The sequence below is a fragment of the Monodelphis domestica genome, chromosome 2 (assembly GCF_027887165.1).
Source record: "Monodelphis domestica isolate mMonDom1 chromosome 2, mMonDom1.pri, whole genome shotgun sequence".
Taxonomy (NCBI): Eukaryota; Metazoa; Chordata; class Mammalia; order Didelphimorphia; family Didelphidae; genus Monodelphis; species Monodelphis domestica.
Window position 1 is genome coordinate 125,118,867 of NC_077228.1, and position 23,869 is coordinate 125,142,735.

Genomic DNA, 23,869 nt, shown 5'->3' on the forward strand with positions numbered 1-23,869 from the left:
TAAACTTCTTGAAGACAAGGTACTGTCTTACCTAGACTTTATACTTACTCCAAGACCTAGCACAGTGCTCTGTGAAAAAAATAGCCCACTTCACTATCAGTCACTAATTATTTTATAAAAAGTTTTCCCAGGTAAATTTACATAAGATCAAATTTTGTTGCTTAAACATTTGGGGATTTGTTTTAAGATGGAGAAAGAGGGTTGAGGGGAAATGAGAAAGAGGGGGAAAAGAGGAAGAAGAGAAGGAGGAGGGGAAAGAAGAGAACAAAATAAAGACAACTACCTCTAGGATTTAATGTAACTTTCAAAATCATTTTCTACTACTCATTAGTACATACATATACATATATATATATATTTCTCACAAACTCTTTATACTACAATTTATGTTCTTGAAATATCTCCTACCTGCAAACCAAAATGACTATTACAGAGTTGATTAAAAGTAAACTAAGAGACAACTTGCTTAAGCCTAACTTTTATTAAACTTCATAGTTCACATATCTTTTGTATCTTTAAGTTCAACATGAGAACTAAAGTCATTAAAATGCCTACTTATTGCCCTTTATAAACAGAAATAGATTCTCTTTCCCCCCTAAAGATAGTAGTTCTCCTATATCTTCCCTTTATCTCTTTTGCCTTTATCTCTTCATCATTCTTGGGAATTGCTAAATTGAAAAAACAATTTTAGCTTTGCTTACAGGAAGGGCAGCAGGTTCTAAACAGTAAAGCTTAGAACACTGTTTAACGTGAACCCTACCCCCACAGCTGCTATACTAAAATGATTATTAGGCTGCAAGGATTTTTGAAACATAAATGGGTTTTATGTGGCATTATATGTCTCAATAATTTCCAGGCAAGAATAGAGATTTGGAGGATTATGTCACTACTAACACCCTGGGGACTAAAAGGTTTCTAGGATCCCAATATCCAGCAGAGAACTAATAAAGAATTAGGGTGTTTAGATATGAATTGTCATTCTCTTCCCCTTCCCCCATGATTTTTCCATCTACAATGAGATTAACAGCCATCCAGTCAGTCAAGAAACTATTTATTAAGTACATACTATGTGCTAGGACCTGTGCTAAGCCACATGCTATAAGTTATCTATGGTAATGTTACTTCTGATATAATTTTGAGATCATATCCTTACATAAAGGAAATTTTCATTAATTCATAATTCAATAATTCATAATTTGTGATAATTCAACTTGACATGAATTTCAATTTGTAAATGTCTATCAGCATAGATGTAATGGGGATCTTGCACACATACTGACCCCACAGGCTTACTCAGATGGAATTTCTCCAACAGGAGATTCTGGGAAAGATGGCTTCTTAGAGAACTGCGATGACATCAAAGGCCAGTGACTTGGAGAATCCATGATACCTGTGTACACATTCTGTAATTGGCTCCAGTTGGTTAACAATGTATTTGGGAGGATCCCCTTTCAACTGGCTGAATAGCTAGAACTGTGAGCACCTTTCAAAAGGTTTGAATCAACTTTGATCAGTTCTAGCTTTTTTTTCTATTCCCAAATGAGAGAATGTGGTGACTCCTTTCACTTAAAGCACTGGCAAAAGACTATGCTATAACATGAAAAGCATCCAAGTCTTCTTACCTTCTAAGGATGTATAGCCTCCAAGAAATAGGCCAGGTTCTTGACCTTTTCATTCATTCTTTTCTATGTGAGGTGCATAGAGTGAAGTCTTCAACCATGGGAGAGAAAGCTACAGGCATGTAAGAATCAAAATCCAAGCTAGGTATTGCAGCCAGCCCAAAATCAATGCTTCAGGGAACAAAAGAATCTTTAGAAGTGAACTTCTGGACCCATGCCAACAAAAGCTGAAACAGGGACTCAACCAGCAGCAAAATGAACTTGGTGAGACCAACATTATTTAGGAACTGGACTAAATTTTGAGCCAAATTTCTCAAAGCCTGAAGTAGTATAGAGAAGAGAATGCTCCAAAGTTTTTAAGGAAAATTGACTATTTTTATTTGTGTCTTTGTTAAAATCAAACAGTAAGTGTTCAAATGGAAGAGGAATGATGGTCCCAGGTCTTTTAAAGGGTGAGAACATAGCAATTAGTGACTCAGACTAAGGGGGAAAGAGAAAGAGAGACAAAGAAAGAAAGAGAAATTGCTACTCTATAAATCCCTCATAGAATATAGGAGAAAGGTTCAGAGCATAACCTAAGAGACTACATTAGCCCACTTAAGTGAACCAACTGTGTGTATTTTAAGGATGGAGAAACTGTGCATGCAATTCAATGCTAATTACAAATAAATTTGATCTGTTCATCAAGGTAGGCAGTGCTAAATTTTTACTTGAGTATACAATGAACCCTTGCATTCAACTCAACTATTGCAATTATTCTATTAAATAACTACTATGTGCAAGACACTATCCTAAGGAGTTTTTCTTCAAAGATGAAAAAAACAGAGTCTTAAATCTCACGGCATTTATGATCTAATAAGGAGAAGGGAAGAAAGACATGTTTTCAAATAGATATAAATATAATAAGGACCCAGTAGGGGTCTAGACAAATTGGTATACAACATGAGGTTTTCTGGCAGCAGATGAAGGAAAACAGTTCAGGAAGGAGGTGGTACTTAAGCTGGACCTTGAAAGAAGAGAAAGATTTTAGTAGGCAGAGTGTGTCTTGGGTACAAAAGACTTCCTAGGCAAAAACACAAGCAGAAGAGGGTAGGATAAGTTCGGTAATCTAGTTAATTTGCTAATAGTAAAAAAATTACTTTTTCTTAGCACAGGAAGTCTTAGTGCCAATGTTCATATCTAAATATAATAGATTTGCATGACTTAAAAAAATCCACGATTTGAAATTTTCACTAATTCTGACTGGCTTTCACTTCAGTTCTTGAATATATTCACATGGCCTACAGATCTGAGGTTGTTAACTCATTACTATTTATTCAACCTGGCAGAATAACTGACTTGTTCAAACTTGGTAAATACAAAAAAACAATAAGAACATAATAAAGTTTTACCCCAAACACCTGTACCTTAGAAAGATTCCAAAACAAGAAAGAGGAACAGCAGCAAGCAGAATTGGCCAGAATCTGTAGGATATTTTTAGGGCATTAATTTAGATTCAGGAAAATCTATTTGAACTATAGTAAGCTGCATCAAAGGTGGCTGATGCTGCAAAGACCATGATTATTTTGTTGTTTCTTCATTAAATGGAAAACTGGAAAATAGTGACTCCATTAAACAATGACACTTGTCCTTAAATCACCATCTCATGACTTCCAAGGATTCTACAAAACCTTGCACAGCATACTTCATTCAACATCACTTATCATCCAACCCTCCTTACTACTTATTCCATAAAGTCCAAGTCAGACTTGTTCACATAAAGATTAACGCTCTAGAAACACGTTTATCTTAATGGAGTGATTATGACACACACTAGAGACCAACCTGAACAAAGATACTTTCTTAAATTTGGAAGTAAAGGAGAAAAAAGGAGGGAGGGCAAGAAGTCTAGGAAATTATTCTAATATTCAGTATTATACAAAAAAAACCATCAAGTGACAGATGACAAACTCTTTCTTACTCCTCTCTCTTTTCTTATAAAAAAGGAACCACCATGAGTCACCTTGTTTCCTTATGCATGGACAAAGAAACGTATATTTCAGGAATAAAATAAACTAAGAAAACATTTAAGAAATGATTCCTTTATAGCAGAGATTCTTAACTTTGTATGTGTCATAGACTAGTGAAGTGTATATACCCCTTCTCATAAAGTTTTTAAATGCAAAAATAAAATACACATCAGTTTTTTTTAAATACAAGGGAAATAAATTGTATACACACTTGTATATATACATACATACACATACACATATACACACAGGGTGTCTCAAAAGCCTTAATGCAGTTTTAAGCTATAAAAGTCTTAGGGCAGTGGGTGTCCCAGAGGTCTTTAAGTTTAAACTACTAAAGTTGTAAACTGCACTGGGGCTTTTGGGACTCTCTCTCTCTCTCTCTCTCTCTCTCTCTCTCTCTCTCTCTCTCTCAATCTCTCTCTCTCTCTCTCTATATATATATATATTACATTTACACAGTATATTACATATAAAACATATATATATATATATACACACACACACACAGTATTCACAAAATGTGTTTATGTGTGTATTTAAAACTGGGTTTTCCTATTTTACTTAGGCTAGAAAAATACCAGAACAACTCCTGGGTCTAATCCCACTACTTATAGTCATATGAAGTTTGACCAGGGGCAGTTTACCCTTCCTTAGGCAATCTGCTAGCCTCCCACTCCCCAGAGACTCACTATATTAAGGCCAAACTTAGTTCAGACACTCAGATACAAGAGTGTACCACCACAACAGACAAACCAATTTTATTTAAAATATATTCATCCAAATATTTGTCTAAAAATTAAGTTTCCAGATCCCTGTTTTATAGCTTCTAGAGATAGAGTGGATACTTAAAACCTCTTCTGTGGGTGGGTATATATGTATTTATGGTTGTGTGTGTATATGTACACACATATTAGTCTGGGTATGTTCCTACTCAACCCAGAAAAAGTTGAGATAGAGCCTGTCATGTTAAGAGAATCTCCTACAGCTGGAACATTTTGAGTAGGTAGCACACTCCATGTTGTAAACTGCTCATGCAGCAGGACTGAGAAAAAGGCATCTCCTGGCCACCGGCTGTTCCTAACTCCAGGAAAATGAAAATACAGCATCTCCGCACCTGTTCACCTGATGGTGAAGGAAGGAAAAGCCATTACCGAGTGACAGGAGACAAAAAACCAAAATCCACTTCAGCAACTCATCCCAGCGCTGGTGATTAATCTCACACTCCCACAGCCTGATGCACATTAACCAGATAATTAATAATTTCTTTAGGGATTCCGGCTCGGCAACTGTTTTATCAACCTGCACAGCATTAGGAGGGGAGATGCTGCATTTGTGATCAAACGGCTGGAACTGAGAAACCGTTGTAGAGGAATGGTGGGCTTTGCTGCAATTTGTGAGCCTGCTTTGAGGTGAGAAAGTATGGTGTATGCTAGTCACATTAATTCTTTTTCAGTATAGTTAGCTGACTTGAATATGGTAGGAAATAGCTCTTCTCTTCTAACTTCTACCCACTTCATTGGGCAATTGGATTTTCTTCTCAAAAGAAGACTCCCTAATATTATTATAGCATCTTAAGAGTCTTAGAGACACGTGGTTCACCAGCACGGATACAAATGATAATAAATGAGAGACAGAGAAACCTCCCTGAAGTAGAATACATAAAAAATAAAATAAATTGACATATTGCCAGAACCCTATCACCCAAGGCTTTCAACTAATTGGGTGAGCAATGCAATATTCCTTAGCATATTACAGTACTAGCTCTCAACTTCTTGCTATTTCCTGTCCACACTCTTACTCTCAAGGACATAAGTCATAGAGAATCAAGATTACCCTGTCCAAATGCTCTGCACAAATTCACCACTCTAGTTGCATGTTAAAACTAGCCCATAGGAAAAAGTCTCCTTTTTTCTTTTTTTTTTATTAAGTTTTTAAGACTGTGACTAAAATCCCAAGGAGAATAATAAATCACAAGGAGTGCTATTTAAAAGGCTCAGCATTAAGCTTTCACCTTATTCATTTTCTCCTACAATGTGAAAAACACTACATTGAAAATATTACTTTACATTTCTCTAAAGTTTATACTGACTGCTGTCTGGATAGGAAATAAATGAGAATATAACTCAACCTCATAGAAAAATATTAGAATACTTTTCTAATGAACCTGTGAATAATTTTAAATTATAGCTACTGTGCTTGTGGTAGATCCCTGCACTAAAATATAAACTCTATGAAGGCAGGAGAATTTTACATTCATTTTCAGCACCTAGGATAGAGTGCTGTTCACAGTTTTCATTTAAAGACTGCTTTCTTAAATAAATAGGGTCAACCTTAACCTACACAAACCTAGGTGGTCTGGCCATGTAATCTCAGCACTCTTTCCTGAAAGAGGAGCTAGACAGTTAAACATACAGGGGAAACATATTGAGTGAACCACCAAACTGGATCTGTCTAATCAGCAGACAATTCCAAAGGCATAAGCTTTGTTCTCCAATGGAGATGCCAGAGAGAGATCTTAGTTTTTGACCAGTCAATAGATGTGAGCTATGGGGCCAGATAAAGGAAACTGTACAGTACAAGCATCAGAAATTCAGGTTTGCCAAAACCTGAGCAGTAAGAGCAGCAAAATCACAATATTACACTGAAAAAGCTCAGTAGAAATATACATATATCTAGAAATATGACTTTATTCCTCTTCCTTTTTTCTTCTTTCTCAAAATGGCCTGATGCCAAAGCAAACTCCATGAAGAGCCTTACAAAATGGAAATAGCATTTTAAAATAACTATAAACTATTTCAACCACTAATTGTTTTTAAGATTTCACTATATGCTACTAATTGAAAATGTGTAGCTCTTTCCATTCATTAGCTTTATTACAAGTACTCCAATGAATTAAAGGAAAATCTGTCACAGTCATCTTCCTTGAAACTTTTACTAACCTATGCTAACACATGCCTGGCCCTACAGATGTAATTCTCATTAATTTAGCAGAAGTCACAAGACTGAAGAGAAGATAGGAACTTGGGGTTATAATGAACAGACCACCATCAATTCACATACGCACAACTCCATTACAGTGTCAATGTCAGAAGACCAGGAGAGCACTGCTTTCTACATTTCAGTGAGAAAAATTGTACATCAATGATTACATGTAACATGAGTTTTACTGTTATCAGATACCAGCTTATGCTATAGTGGTTACTATAAAATTCACGATGCTGGATGCTGTAAAATATGTTTAAAAAGTAGTCCATTCTCTGAGCTTATAAATTAAATAGCATATATAGGAACATAAAGGTGTAGTCCAAAAGCCAGAAAGATGTTTACCTCAACACATATATTATTGTCACTTTAGTGAAATTTCTTTGTATATAGTTGCTGGTTTCCTAATATCTAACTCAAAAATTCCTAGATTGCAAAGCAGGGCTAATAACTTCTATCAATAAAATTTTTTATATCTTTTTTTTCACAAGCACATAATAAACCCCAGGTCCTCAAGGACTATTGACAAGTATTAATTAAATTCAACAAATTTTTACTGTGTGCCTACTATTGGGCACTGTCTGAATTATGGTTTACCACAACTATGATCACAATTATTGCAAACCAAGAGATAAAACTTTCTTGAATTCCTGAATTTTTTATGGAATCCAACTTCTAAGTGTGATAAAGAATACAACATGGGAAGGTCATATACTTTAGTCTTTCCATTTGTGGCAGTTATTGGTTTAAATTCATTGTCTATATTTAAAAAAACATTGACTTTAAAACACATACAAGATTAAAATTATTCTCCATATTATTAGTCAGAGAATGAAGCCATCTAAATTTACAGAGTGTAATAATTCTTAATTTAACATGAAGATAAGAAAAACTTTAGAATTTCTTTTTTATGTAGGCTTTTTGGAGCTGATAGTTGTACCAATTCTTAATGGAAAGAACTGGTATGGATGTTCTTTTGTTATATTCATACTAATCCATTAAAATATTACATATCTCTCTGATATATATCAATATATATCAATGATGATATTCTGAAAAACACTGAATAAGATCCCATTCATAGGTCCTGGGTAAAAAAAAGAGTATATGTAATGCAAATAAGGATAGAGAGACCAACTAAAATTTTAATATTATATTTATTATCCATTTTTACTTGCTTTCCCCCCTACCCTTGGAGGTTTTATGAATTTTTCCATATTTAAAAGATAAAATAAGTCAACTGGTAAGTGAAACTATGAGCCTTAATCTGAGGCATTACACAAAAGATTAAAAAACAACTACTTGTAATATTTCCTGAGGAAAATTATCAATTTTGTTATTATTTGTGCAATATAGACAGGGTATCAATGTCCCTAACTCAAAATTTAAAACTCCAAAGTTTGCCAAGTTGTATTTTCTCTACAATTCTAACATAGAGCAATTGTTTATTGGAGAAAGTCTTTGGAAATGAGACTACCAAGAATCCTTCTGTCTAGATTTTGAAATCATTTCTTAACAGATTATGGCTGCTACACAAAGTAGAGCAGATGAGTAACAACTAGGAAAGAGAAAGCAGTTCCATAGAAAAAGCACACAAAGATAATAATTTACAAGAAAGTAGCCAAAGAGCCAGACGACTTAATAGATGCCAAAGGCCAGCAAGAAGGCTGTGAGAGTCAGAAGAGATGGGCCACACTATATGGCCCAGCCATGGCATCCTATTTTGTGGCTTAGGCCTCCTTGGGACTCAAGAGAAAGAAACTCAAAAGGTAGGTAACTTCCAATCTTGAGTTTCACAATAAGTGCCACCAGTCTTAACTCATGGTGTTCTACTATGGAGGGCAAGCAAAGGGAATGAATAAAAGAGATATAAGTGTAATTCCCTAGAGGTATGGGAAGTGACTGCCATTTTTTAATGAGTATGTTATTTGATTCAATTCCTTATTATTTACCTTCCTCTTCTGCCATGATTAAAGTCCTTCTGTCTATAAGTTCATGTGTCTTTTATATGGTTTAAAATAGAGATATGCTGCTAGGAGATCAGAAACATATTTCTGGATGGCTGATGATATGAAATAACAGAACAAATCCAGAAAGGAGCAAAAATGGTCTCAGAATCAAGTGGGATCTAGGGTCACATAAACATTAGAAATGTGTTTTTGTATGCACTTTGTCCAGCATGGCAGCAGCATATTTGGTACTAATTATTAAATGGGTTTCATTACAGGAATTTAATAAAAAATTATTCATATATTCACTTTTTACATTATAACTTCCCTACATCATTTCCTAAGTTATGAATAGTACTATAATTTTCCATACATTCTTGCTTTTCTCAATAGAAGTAAATATAAATATAAACATGAATACATAAACTCCAATAATTTTAGGTTGTTTTAAAATTTTCAAAACAAAATTGTTTTGTCTCTAAGATGACACACTCAGTTTAGAGTACACTCTTGTACTTTAACTTTTTCTGTATTCACTAATAAGGCAATATGTTCCAAAACTTCTTGCAAGTTTCTCTCTCTGTATAATTCCCTATATTTGTCATTCTTGGTGTTCCAAGCAGGTACTAGTGATGGAACTCTAGCCAACAGCTTGTCTATAAATGCACAAATGTAACTTGTCATTTGGTTGGTAGCAACAAAGACTTTACACCCAGAAGAAATAAAAAGTATAGTCATCAGGCAAGTGACAGGAACTCACCCTTTCAGCTCTGGGAGTCTCCTTCTCTATCCTCTTCTGAATATTATAGGGCTCCCTAGAAAACTATAAGCAAAGAGAAAGTATAAGAAATAGCCCTAACCACCATCATCTATTGGTGTGCCTGATTGCACACAGTAAACACCATATTTGTACTTGCCTCAAATTCCCCCTGGTAAACATATTGTTTCACTCAGCATTATTCCATATTTGCTCTAATTCTCCCATGCTGGCTCCTGAGATTGAAGCTTTCTTTCAGAGCCATAGGATTAACCAGTATTCTACATTCTTCTGTACATAGTAAGGACCTGTGAACTTGCACTCACTAAAAAATTTGTAAGTATAGCAATCATTGCAATACAGAATCACACAGACTCATTGCCTTTGTGAATCTGAGAGGCCATCCTGTCCAACCCATAACCTGAAAGAGGGACTCCTCAATAATATCAATACACTCAACAAATGGTCATACAGTCTTTGCTCAAAAGTACTCTTAATAAGACTTCCTTCCATTATGGCCATCCTGCCTTTATTTTATCCTCAACATGGCTACAGAAACTAAAATATATTGGAACATTGTAGCCATATATATTTCCATTTTGCCTTTGCTCAGGAGAATGAATGCATTATTCCTCCTGCCCCTTCTTTCACCCATTTATAATCAATTAATAAAAAGATTTGAGATAACCTTATCTCCCCCCAAAATAAGAACCAATAAAATGTTTGAGGTTGTTTTTTTTTAATCCAAACCTATAAACCTTTGTAAAATGAAATCTGAACTTCTGTTCCCATATGATATCATCTCTGGAGTAAGGGCAGATGAACTCAAGGTAGTCTCAGAAGGCAGTTTGGGGAAAACATCATTGTTAACCATATGAAGATAACAATAAGAGAAGAAATCAGCAAGGGCTATTTTCTATAGATCAGGAGTTTGACTATGTCTTATGGACTAGACATGCTGATCATACCACATGCCCTTTCCCACATAAGGCAACATCAAAAGCTTTCAAAAGAAACATAGAGAGACAGTATCCTCATTGGTATGCAATGTGACAGTTCAGATCCAAACTCTGGGCTACCTTTTGAACTATCTGTCAGGGGAGGAAGACTGTTTTTTTCCTTTATCTTTTACTTTTAAGAACTTTTAGCACTTGTGATTCTCTCTTTCCCTGTGCTCTCCCTCTTTCAGTCTCTCTGTACATGTATGCCCCACTATCTTTTTCTCTCTTTGCCTGTCTCTTTCAGCCTAGATTCAAGCATTAACCTTTGATGTAACATTTTTGCTCCACATCAGAATGGATAGAATGAGCTTCAGAGAAGCAATTGAGTTGAGAGAATGAAAAGGATGACATCACTTCAAACGTGGACTTTCCGGAAAATTATCCTTTCAAGCATTCCCCTGTGCTGTCTACTGGGTACACTTTACTCTCCCTGACCACTGCATGCTGCCTAGGTTTCATTTGTTTTGATAACCATTTGTTTTGTGTCTCTGTTCACAACATTCTGTGTACGTGCGTGTTTGTGTGTGTGTATAACTTAAGCCTGTATACTTTTTCAAGCTTCTGTGTTCACTTTATAACTCCCAAATGAAAGACAGGAATTTATTATCATCAGTTATTAGTTTGATTATTCTAAATAATGTCAATATAAACATTTATATGGCCATTTGCCCAGAAAGAACATTAGTTATAACAATATGTGGTCATGTAACGAGTAGTCTCTTATGCACATTGTACTGTAATACACAGGGCACAAGGAGCAGAAATTTTAACATTGCCTGAGTTCTGTTACTTCACTTTTTTCTCACTAACTCTGGGCAGAGTTCCATTTTTTCCCCTACATAATGAAGGAATTTCTCCCTTGTCTCAGGTCCTGACTATTTAGAGAGGTATTCAGATTGAACCCCTACCAAGATGCCACAAGATTTTTCTGCTTTCTTCAAATGAACTGGTATCATCTATATAGAATGCTCACTTCCATCTCACATGAACAGAAGATCTCATATCTGAATAAAAAGTTAACTAATCCAATACTATGTATAAATATAGTGATATGAATTTGATATTCAACTTAAAAAATAAATGTATCCTCTTTTCAAACTCCTCCCAAAAATATTTTGCCATATTTCCAAACCTTCAATTTTTAAACTTGTGAAGACTTTAAGGAAAATATAATCCATATGTCTATGATTCATTTACACTTAGTTCATCAAAATTCTGATTTTGTGTTAAATGCCAAAATGCCTTTTATGTCTCTATTTATGAACTCTTTAAAGTCTTTACTTTTAAATTATGGGAGAATACATCTTGCCAAGTTTAAAATCTACCAAGGCATTCAGAATTTTGGTCTAAACATCAATTTCTGGGAGAGCTAATTTTGTTTACTCTTAAGAAACCTGATGTTTTAGGAAACATACTTCCAAAATTTATTTGAAATATTCTCAAGGTTCTTAGATATATAATTTCATATCCTTCACTGCAGAAGGTATATTGAAGAGTATAACTATTATTAATATATACAAGGGTGATTCTGATAATTATATCCCAAAGTCCTTTTCATATTAAGATAATATAAATGCTAAATGTCTGAATGATCTTTAGGCATTTCATTATTTAATATATAATCGCTAAGGTTAAAAGATTCTGACATTCTTGTTACTCATGTATGAGAATATACTTCTTATGACTTGTAAACCTTCCTTATTTACAACAGCAAACTTCTCTGCTCAGCCCTGAATATTGTCTTCTTTAAACCCTGCTCAATTCCCCATTAATTTGTTTTAATCCAACTAGAAATTGTGCAAAGTTGATAAATGTACAATGAAATCAATTTTTTATAGAAGTTCATTTCACAGAAAATTAAATCTTATTTGAATGTACAGCTCTAAATGTTCCAAATACTGTGCGTATCAAGGGTGAAGTAAAGAGTTGGGAACAAGGAGGAAGGATATTTGGGTTCCAGTCCTGGATCTGTCACTTGAGTTCTTTTGGTCTTATTTTTCCCCTTTGGAAATCAAGGGAGTAGGCTGGACAATCTCTAAGGTCTCTTAATTCTAAGTGTGTCTTACTCTAAGTTTTAAAGTTATCTGTATTTGATTTCATTAAAATTTACCTATTCATGTTAGTACTTGAGATTAAAAGAGGATAGTTTGAGTGCCACAGTTCAGGAAGATAATTCATAAAATATAAACTATCTAAAGGGCAGAGAAAATGGTTAACTTTGATGAAGAGAAGATTCAGGAAGGACCTCATAGCTGTGTTCAAGTTATGAAGGACTGTCAAGTGAAAGAAAGTTTAGGCTTGTTTTTTTTTTGTTGTTGTTTCTTTATTTTTTTTTACCAACAGAGGGCAGAATAAGAATCCAGTCCTCCCAACCCTCAACCTTGATGGTAGCCCAAAGGGAACATGACATTAGATCTGTCCTGAGTCCTTTATTGAATGGGGAATGAGTAGAATCTTTCTACAGGGCTTGTAACCTACTAATGGTGGAGGTTTCTTCTCTACAGTAATCTGTTCTCTTTGATGCTCAGTAGCCAACCCTCTTGACACAACCCCCGGTCACAGGACATGTGGACCAAGTAGAAGTTCTTATGTCATTTTAGCTAAAGTTCTTGTCCCTTAGGTCAATGTGAATGTTCATTCCCCAGTGTCTAGAGCAAACAATCCAAGATATTGGCATTGTTACTGGTAGAAGTTGTAAGAAGCAACTCTAAGCAGCATGCCAGGGAGGAAAACTTTCCTAATAATTAAAGGTCTCCAAAAGTTGAAAGGGACAGCTGTGGTAGATAGCGAGTTACCCAGTATTGGAGATCTTTAAGCAAAGGCTGGATGACCATTTTGGGGTATATTTTAGTGAGATTTCCTTTTTAGATATGGGTTAGACTAGATTGCCACTGCAGTTCTAGCTACCTTTGAAATTCCATGGATCTGTAAACTAGAGATATACCATCCTTGTAAAAAAAAAGGCTTGTTGCCAGAATTTTGGAAGATGAGAAATATCAGGTCTCAGTATTTAATTCACACTGTTTCAGCTACTTCCCCCCCCCCCCAAATCAAGACTTTGATGAATTACAACTAATCTCTTTGCACATTGAATCTATCAGAGGATGATACATTTTTGTGCCCTAGCAAGATAGACTGTTTGGGTACAGCACTTTGGAGTTTTTGCTGAAAGGTGACTTATTGCAAAGGGTTTAAAAAGGTGGAGTATACTGATAACCTGTTCATTTGAACATCAACTAATGTAAATTTGTTGCTAGATTAACAGTGTTTTCTAGTAAACACAGGTATTGTTTTTGTCATGTTTTAATTCTTTGAAAAAAGCTGTGATTTCATCAATGTGGGTTCTCCTCCACACAATGCAAAACATAAGCCAACAACATCTTAGTAGAGTGTTTCTTGAAGTTCTATGGTCAGAAATAAATAATACCAAGTAGCTATCCATCTGGTGATGAGGTTCTCTGAATTTTGACAAGCTAGTCACTCCGATACTATCCAGACCTTTCAAGTTCCTCCATAGAAATGGTCAGCTTGCCTTCTGTTGGCACAGCTTTTAAAAATTTAGTTTCCTTTACACCATTACAGTAAGAATCTAGTAAAAATGTCTCTTAACACTGACATAGTGAATTAAAAAAAATTCAAATTAAAAAAACCTTTGATAAAATACTAATTTGCCACTTCTTGCTGCTGTTGTTGAACCCTTTCTTTGGCAATACACTGTACTTTTGAATTAGTCTTGTGCAGAAGAGTCTCATTGTGCTTCTATACTGCCATAGCACTGACCTATACATTAATTTGAATTTTAAGCAGAATGAAATATTTGCTTAGTTCCACCCACTTGTCAGCATATAGCTGCATAATAAGATAATACTTTCATTTGATTTTAAAACACTAGACACCTGCAGTAGACTTCCATGGGAAATGAATAGAACGATTGCATTAAGCTTTTTTTTAATAAGCCCAAGATTCAGTCTTTGGCATCATGTAACACTACTATGCCCTCTGTTAGGGGAGAATGCTATGAATGACAACTTCAGAAATATATGGAAGCAAGCCTTTTTTTCTCCAGAAAGATCTACTGAAGCCATGCATCATTCACTGAGTAGATTTCTTCCTAGTTAAAAGAAAGTGTTGGAGATGACAATTTAAAGAAAAAAAACTTAAGAATGTCACATTTGTGTTACTCAGATTTTTAAAATTCAGGCATAATGACCCTTTCTTGGAAAACAGAGTTGGAATTTATCATTTAAAATTATTGACTTTAGAAAGATAGTTCTTTATAAAATGTAGAGTAATTTTTTTTTTATTAAACTTTGTCAGACTATAACCCATGTATACCTGCCATCAGATTATGGCAAAATCACCTGGAAAACCTGGAAGGCAAGTAAACAAGAGAGAGAGAGAGAAAAAGAGAGAGAGAGAGAGAGAGAGAGAGAGAGAGAGAGAGAGAGAGAGAGAGATGGAGAGAGAGAGAGTGAGCAAGAGAGAGAGAAAAAGAGAGTGAGAGGGAAAGAGAGAGAGTATTGGTGCGCTTGTATCTCTGGCTCTTATGAAGAATTACACTTATTAGTATTATATTATATATATTAGTATTATTATTATAAGCATAATTTTATAACATTTGATAATATCTACTTACTTTTTCACATCTCATTAAAAAACCACAGGACTTGCATGTTAAAATTAGATTTAAGTTCACTTGATAGTAAAATTCTATTTAGAATATTCAGTAAAATTTAAATTTAAAAAGTCCTGAACAAAGGAAAAGTAAATGGGTTCTGAGCTTTGGTCACATAAAAATACTCACCCTTCAATTGTGTGTTACAATTTACAAAATATTTTCCTCCCAACAATTCTGTGAGGTACAAAGTGGAACTATTATTATCTTCATCTTAAAGACCAAAAACTGATGCTCTGAGGGATTCAAAATCACATGATTATTATGTGGCAAGTCTAAAACTCAAGCTCAATTTCCTAACACCAAAATGAGTGTTCCTTGATTAAACCTCACTATCTAATGACTAAGGTCCTAAGGTATGGTCTAATACATTAATTTTATATATAGCCTGGCTATAGGACGTCACTGCCCAAGAGGCTACCGAGGCATTTTCCCAGTTAAATGAGAGGGGGTAATCTATACTTTTTTTTTTTTTCTGTGTAGAGTGGATGAAGTAGATAGAAGAAAGAGTAGCAATAGTTTTCCACTCTTAGAAACTTTCTACAATGGGTTAACAAAATTGATCTATTTAAGAAAAACTATATTACTCTGTAGGAATGCAAATTGATTTCTCCCTTTGTTAATAATACAAAATACCCTAAATTGGTTTTGTTTATCTAAATAAACAAAAATAATGGTATAATCTATATTTGAAACCTATAAAATATATCATGTCAAAAAAGCTTTACAAAAATCAAGAAAGACATCAGTTATTATAATTTACATGTATATATGTTCACACATAAATTTCAAATCATATAAATTAGGAATGAGAAAATGTCAGCAACACATCATATCTGTCAGGAAGTAATAGTCTGTAGATTAAGGTATAGTATTTAAACTTTTCCACTCTATTTTTGTTGTTGTTCTGTCATTTTCAGTCATATCGGACTCCTTATGACTCCTTTTGGGGTCTTCTTGGTAAAGATACTGGAATAGTTTTGCCATTTCCTTCTCCAGCTTATTCTACCAGTGAGGAACTGAGGCAAATAGAATTAAGTGACTTGCCCAGTTTAACTAATAAATATATGAGACCAGATTTGAACTCAAAAAGATCAGTCATCTTGACTCTATGACATCTAGGTGCCCATGTCTTAATATGATTCAACCTTGGTTGAATTGATACATTCTTGATTGATACAATTGATACAACCTTGATACATTTTTATATCTGTAAATGAAAACAATAATCTATAACTTAGAAAGTAGAAGGAAAACGTGCTCCTTATGACATGCTTTGAGACCCTAGGAAAAGCATATGCCCTGTTCACATTACCCAGTATGATTTGAAATATCAATAAATGATGAAAGTTCTTAAGTCTTATATATATCTACATATATATATCTACATATATATATATATATATATATATATATATATATATATATATAACTGCCAGCAGTTAACAAAAGTGAGCTTGGAGAGTCTCATCAACCAATCTTCCTTTTCCTGGATCAAATTTTTTTTCTTTTTTTTCTTTTTTTTTATTTTAATATATTTTATTTGATCATTTCCAAGCATTATTCGTTAAAGACATATATCATTTTCTTTTCCTCCCCCCCACCCCCCATAGCCGACGCGTAAGTCCACTGGGCATTAGATGTTTTCTTGATTTGAACCCATTGCTTTGTTGATAGTATTTGCATTAGAGTGTTCATTTAAAGTCTATCCTCTGTCATGTCCCCTCAACCTCTGTATTCAGGCAGTTGCTTTTTCTCGGTGTTTCCACTCCCATAGTTTATCCTTTGCTTATGAATGGTGTTTTTTTTCTCCTGGATCCCTGAAAGTTGTTCAGGGACATTACACCGCCCCTAATGGAGAAGTCCATTACGTTCGATTATACCACAGTGTATTAGTCTCTGTGTACAATGTTCTCCTGGTTCTGCTCCTCTCGCTCTGCATCACTTCCTGGAGGTTGTTCCAGTCTCCATGGAACTTCTCCACTTTATTATTCCTTTGAGCACAATAGTACTCCATCACCAACATATACCACAGTTTGTTCAGCCATTCCCCAATTGATGGGCATCCCCTCGTTTTCCAGTTTTGGGCCACCACAAAGAGCGCAGCTATGAATATTTTTGTACAAGTCTTTGTGTCCATTATCTCTTTGGGGTACAGACCCAGCAGTGCTATGGCTGGGTCAAAGGGTAGATATTCTTTTGTCGCCCTTTGGGCATAGTTCCAAATTGCCCTCCAGAATGGTTGGATCAGTTCACAACTCCACCAGCAATGAATTAATGTCCCTACTTTGCCACATCCCCTCCAGCATTCATTACTTTCCTTTGCTGTTATGTTAGCCAATCTGCTAGGTGTGAGGTGATACCTCAGAGTTGTTTTGATTTGCATCTCTCTGATTATAAGAGATGTAGAACACTTCTTCATGTGCTTGTTAATAGTTTTGATTTCTTTATCTGAGAACTGCCTATCCATTTCCCTTGCCCATTTATCAATTGGAGAATGGCTTGATTTTTTGTACAATTGATTTAGCTCATTATAAATATGAGTAATTAAACCTTTGTCAGATGTTTCTATGAAGATTTTTTCCCAATTTGTTGTTTCCCTTCTGATTTTAGTTATATTGGTTTTGTTTGTACAAAAGCTTTTTAGTTTGATGTAGTCAAAATTATTTATTTTACATTTTGTGATTCTTTCTATATCTTGCTTGGTTTTAAAGCCTTTCCCCTCCCAAAGGTCTGACATGTATACTATTCTGTGTTTACCCAATTTACTTATGGTTTCCTTCTTTATGTTTAAGTCACTCACCCATTTTGAATTTATCTTGGTGTAGGGTGTGAGGTGTTGATCTATTCCTAGTCTCTCCCACACTGTCTTCCAATTTTCCCAGCAGTTTTTATCGAATAGTGGATTTTTGTCCCAAAAGCTGGGATCTTTGGGTTTATCGTATACTGTCTTGCTGAGGTCGTTTTCCCCCAGTCTATTCCACTGATCTTCCTTTCTGTTTCTTAGCCAGTATCCTGGATCAAATTTAAGTGGCAATGTACAGTAGGTTCCTCTATGGCTTTCTTGGAGAAATTTGGGGATGAAATATATCAGCAGGGTACAAGTAATTCTTATCATTAACATATAAAGACTTTGTGAAGGGTAGGGTACTAGCCCTCTGTTCATTATCTGGATGGAATTACTTCAGCTAAAAGGTTAATAATTACACAAATAATTTACACTTCCTCAATTTCCATAATATAATCCTCTAGTTGCAAGATTTCAATTTTGTTCCCAGGGTCCACTATAAGATGAGCACAGAACAAGAATGAGTCCAATTGGCTGAAGTAGCTTTGGATAGAAGAACAGAAAATAAAGGGAAGATGCTAGGTCTTGAACATTTGCTTAATGAAGCATGGCAATATGATATTAGCAGCACCAGACAGTATGTTTCATTCTTTAACATAGTTGCTGCTTTTTGTCACACTGCTGTGTACTGTGTAGGTCTTCAATTCCTCCTGTTCTCCCTCTAACCTTTCCCTGCTTGCAAACAGGGTGTCATTGTTTATTAAAGATAACTAATGCCCTAAGTCTTTATTTACTTCTGTTTATTGCTATTTTAGCAAGAGTCACCAGAGAGCAGCTATGCTTCTGGTCCACTAGGGTTCTTTAATCACGGTTAGTAGGTAAAATCATCTGTGACAACTAATCCAAAAAGCAGATTATATTTATTTTGGCTACAGTGGCTTGCAATTCGTTAAAATCAACAAAGCCTTTTCATTAGCCCCCTGCTGATGTCCTAAAAACAGACATTTCAAGGGTCTCAAAGCACAGAGCTACACATATGCAGCAAAGCTAAGTCTGACAGATTTGCAGTACCATTCTAAACATAAAATCTTATTAAACTAACAAACAAGAATCCAAACCCCAGTGCTTTCATACAAAGGTTTAATTAACTGCCCATAACAACAAAATCAAAATCATATTTGCCCGGTTTCCTGAATGTGGAATCAAGACAAGCAGCAACTGAAATTGTAACATTTATTAAGTGGGTTTTGTCAAGGTAAAAAAACTAAACAAGACAGTACTAATATTTTCAATATGGCAAAGATATTTTAAAATGTGATCCCTGTTTCTAAAGATGAGCCTGAACATGCCCTCGAAAAGGAAGGTTTTGATGAACTGAACTATTACTGAAGTCAGCAAACCCAATGGGCTGATTTCCAAGGTCTCATCCTAGGTTTTACTAGTGGTTGGAGACATCTGCCAGAGGTTAGAGTGATGGCAGAGTGTTTTAGGGTCTCCATCACCCCACCATGATTTCATTTAACCTCTCTCTTCTCTTGTACCCAGCAATAAGACCATTGCCTTTTCTGCAGTATTTTCCTCATTCCCTGCAGTTACACAGGGCAAAGCATAAAAAAGGAGGGCTTCTTTATTCCAGAGTTGTATCATTCGACTACAATTTCAGAAAAGGGGGCATTGCTGATGGGAAGCTCATAGCGGTGATTCTGCCCAACTGCCATCACTATGTCACCACACAGCGGCCATAATTAATGAATATATCAAAAGGTCTACTCAAGGAGCAGGAAAGGTAGACAATGATTTATGTTTACCTACAGGGAAAATTATTTAGCTTCGCCACATCTTTCAGAATAAAGAAGCCCAGAAAGATTTCAATATGGCATAGGATCTCCTAAACCTAGAGGGGTGTTCAGGAAGAGAATCCTACTGAAAAACAAAGAGGAGAGTAAAACCTCATTGGAAAGAAACTCCCTCTACCAGCATTTTATTTGTTTTATAAACATTATTATTATTATTTGCTCTCTAACCTTGATTTGACTGTTGATATGCTCTATGAATTTCCATGGCTGCTAAAGCAGTAGAGGGATTCGTTTGTTCCTCCAGCATAATCTTGAACATGGTTAAGGATGATTATTAGATGATACTTCATGCAAGTTTTTAGTATAATATTCAGATTTCTATTGATTGAAAGGGGAAGCCAAAAGAAGCCCCTAATAGCAAGAGCTCTCTGCTCTTATATGCCCAAGTGACTACTGCACCAGTTTGCCTTGGACACAAATGATCCAGTTCATTGAATGGAAGGCCACTGTCCGCAGCCCCTTCAGTCAATACTTTAGTTTCTTTGGTTCCTACCATGAGCAAAAAAGCTGTCTGGGAAAGCAGATAATAAAATCCAGCCTGGAAGGAAAATCCGCATACAAAGCTTCTCTCAAATGTCTAATCAGAGTTTTGTCCACAGGGAAAACGGAGCCACATCTGATATACAAGTTATCATTTTGGCTCTCCATAATTAAAACTATTGTTGCCATGGCAATTCAAAGAGTGTTGCAAATATACGCACAGCTAATGTCATGCCATTCTTGTTGATACAATTTGCAGTCCCAGTCTGGGTTTGTAGGTAGGACAGAACAAATGTGACTTTGGCACACTGCAGTGCAATACCAGCTGACATGACGGGACTCAAAACTAAGTTATGCACTGTGGGTACAGTATTCAAGACTATCTTATTTGTGTATATTTACCATTGTCTACCCTTCCTCTCATACTGGAAAGTTTCCTGGGTTTCATCTCTCTTTTAAATTTTTATTTAGAAGATTATGAGCAAACAAAATTTCCAGGTCACCGAGGCACCATTTTGTCAAGCACTATGGGCATGGGGTGTATTCCATACACAATAGAAAGAGTTTCTATTGGCTTTATGACAGGCATGATAGCTAAAATAAAGCCTTTCATTGCTATTGTCCTATATAACATGTGAAGCATCTCAAGACAAGTACAGAGAAATGGGAGTCCCAAAGACCATCAAGCCACATTTATCAAGGCTACACTCAAACAAAAAAAAAAGTGCACATGAACCCCAGTTTCTCAGACAACCTCTTTCTATTGCTGTTACTTTTAAAATAGGTCCCCTGCTTTATGCTTGGGGTTCCTTGATGACACCAGCCTCCAAGATGACCAATTCTTTTTTTTTACTCCTGAATAAATACTAAGTATCACTTCTAAGGAAGAATAGCAGTAAGGGCTAGGCAATTGGTGTTAAGTGACTAGCCCAGGATAAATGAGGCCACATTTGAACCCAGGTCCTCCTTATTCTACTTTCTATCCACTGAATTGCTTAGCTGCTTCTGTCAACCAACTTTTGCACAGTTTTATTTTTAATTTTTTCCCATGGTTACATGATTTATATTGTCTCCTTTCCCTCTTCCCTCACCCCTCCTGGAACTGATACAAAATTCCACTGGATTATGCATACAACCAACTCTTAAATAGCAAACCAAAAACAACTCTCACTATAGGGCAATCTTTGCTTCTACCTATTCCTCATATTCTTCTCAAACCCCAGCTCTAGCACTCTTTTATTACAAAAATTCTAAATGAATAAACAAAATATGATTTAGGTGTGAAAGACAGATTTGTGGCTACCTTAGGAATGGAATGCTTGGAATCAAAGTGAATACATGCACTACTCTTCACTGGGCAAAGGAATGCTACAGCTGACTCAAATCTATTGAAGGTGAAGAAGGTAACTAACACAAGCAGGTGATAATAATGTAAATAGAGGCTCTCAAAAGTGGAATATGGAAATATATAACTAGAAATAATTTCACATATGTCATGACACACCCTTTATATAAAAATATCTTTGTTTACATGTATTTAATTTTTAAATTATTTATTTACTTTAAAGTATTTTTCCATGGTTACATGATTCATGTTCTTTCCCTCCTCTTTTCCCTCTCCCCTCCCAGAGCCAACAAGCAATTCCACTGGGTTATATTCCATGTATTTAATTTTTGACAGTGAGGAAAGGGTTGATTGTTTTCCCCTGCAGGGGAGAAAGAATTTGATTTTTACTGTTTTTAGGATTGTGGTTATAAGTCTAGTAAAAAGATCTGGTTTCTTTTTCTGGCTGCAGAGTGACTTTGCAAACCAGTAATAGTTTAGAGATCAGGGGGAAAAAATGGATAATGTTTCGCTTAATGCTGGGGACAGTAGCTCAAGATGTTGGAAGTAGCATATAATGTTTCCCCTGGGGGGATCTGAAGGTAGCAGGGTAGCTGACAAAAAAGCCAAGAGGGCTTTGTAAGTGAAGGGAGCTTTCATCCTGGCAAATAAGTAACGGGAGTACATGGAGGAATTTTGAATGCTGCATGCTGTCACTAACCTAGCTTTTTCTACAAGAAGAATAGCTAAACACAGCACCAATTACTATATTTCATGGCCACTCTGTCTCACTGGGATGCAACTTGTTGTGGGATTAGTGTCGAGAGAGAAATTCTCAAATAAGTGGTTATGGTTACTAAAAGACTATATGCTTAGCCATGGCAACCTTCTTCTTTTAATTTCAAACACAATCCCAGCCATAACCCAATACGTCTCCCCTCTGATGGCAGAGTAAAATCTAAAATCGTGTCTGAAACTTTGTAGATAGTTCATTAGTGCTAGGTACACAACCTATATACAACATTCAAAATTAAATCTCCATTTTTCTATGTTACTAGCAAAATAAGAAGAGACTATCCTATGGTTCTTCTGGTGGGGGAGACTATCCTCAAATCGAATATAATGAAGGGCCAGAGAAAAAGCACCTCACCACGGAGGGTGGAGGATGAATGAGAACAAAGTTATGAATGCTTACTTGGCCTAAGAGGGGTCTAGTAAACTGACAGACAGGAGGCTTTGCTGAGAGCGATTCAAGGATCTGGGGAATTTCAGCCAAACACATAAAGGAAACATGAAAAGGACCAATGTACTGAGCTTCTATAGGAGAGGGAACAAAACCTAGCTGCCTTAATGGCAACACAAACCCAGTTCAAGGAAGTACGTACGCCTGTGCTGTTCTGTAGCTGAGGTGAGCATGATAATAAATAGGGCAGCTGGTAGAAACCTCTAGTCAAAAATATTACAGACATAACTGGCTTTAAAAAAGACAGAAATCATATACCTGTGCAGATAGTGACAAATCACTCATCACAAAAATTCCATATATTTAAGCATGATATGTGTATTTCAAATTTGAGAAATTTTAGAGGAAATGTTCCAAAGGCAATGAGAGATTTAGAAGGGAGAACTCATAAAGAAAGCTAAAGGAATGAAATAAGGCTGAATATTATTTTAGTAAAATTAATTCTGGAGTATCCTAGAGTAGCCAAAGAAAAAGAAGAAGACATGGCCCCCATGAAAAACTTGGATTAGTAGTAAGGAAATATATCTTGATAAAGGGCAGTTGTGTCTCTCCTTGTCCCTGAAAAATAGCACTACAACAAGATTTTAAGCATCTTATCATCAGGAACTATGCCTAGACTACTTTTCCATTCTAGACAACACCTCTTTATTCTTGAGCCATCTCTCACATCTTACCTCTGTTCACCTTTGCTCATGTTAGTCCTCCTTGCTAGAATGTCCCATGTCCTCTTTTTTGACACCTTCCTATACATCCTTCAAAGCCTACTTCAAGCCTCACTTCTCCATAAGCCTAGGGGATCCTCTTCTGATTTCTACATCCTTTATTTTATCCCCAGCACCACAATGTCTTCTTATACATATTCCTTTTTCTAATTGTCCACACAACACAATCACTTTACTATATAAGCATTAATTCTGTCATATCTTATACCTATTCAGATTGTTTATTGTTTTTTCATCACTAATTTTTTAAATTCACCACTTAATTTTTTTAATTGCAAGTTTTCTTTGTAGCCCATTCCCATCTTCAATTAAAATGAAAGTTCCCTTTAGAAAAGATCATTTGGTACTATATGGTACTCCATAGCTCCTAGTACAGTGTTAGATAATAATAATAATACTTAGTATTCACATAGTATTTCCCAGGTGCCAACTATGTGCCAGGTACTGTACTAAGTGCTTTA

At 35.5% G+C, this 23,869-nt stretch overlaps 1 protein-coding gene and 1 long non-coding RNA gene across 14 annotated transcripts in view; one reads left to right on the forward strand and one right to left on the reverse strand.

Annotated features, from left to right (window-relative positions):
* Positions 1-23,869, reverse strand: part of ESRRG (estrogen related receptor gamma) — a 685,908-nt gene that overhangs the window by 431,135 nt on the left and 230,904 nt on the right. For 10 of the 13 annotated variants that reach the window (XM_056815934.1, XM_056815933.1, XM_056815930.1 and 7 more), the window contains one exon: positions 9,323-9,385. The exons of the other annotated variants lie outside the window; for them this stretch is intronic. The gene's annotated coding sequence lies outside the window, so the exon portion shown is untranslated. The remainder of the gene's footprint in view (positions 1-9,322; positions 9,386-23,869) is intronic. 13 annotated transcript variants of the gene reach the window in all.
* On the forward strand, positions 1,666-11,343 carry LOC103106491 (uncharacterized). The gene is made up of 3 exons (XR_008916217.1): positions 1,666-1,883; positions 4,901-5,040; positions 11,189-11,343. It is a non-coding gene; the product is annotated as an uncharacterized LOC103106491 (long non-coding RNA).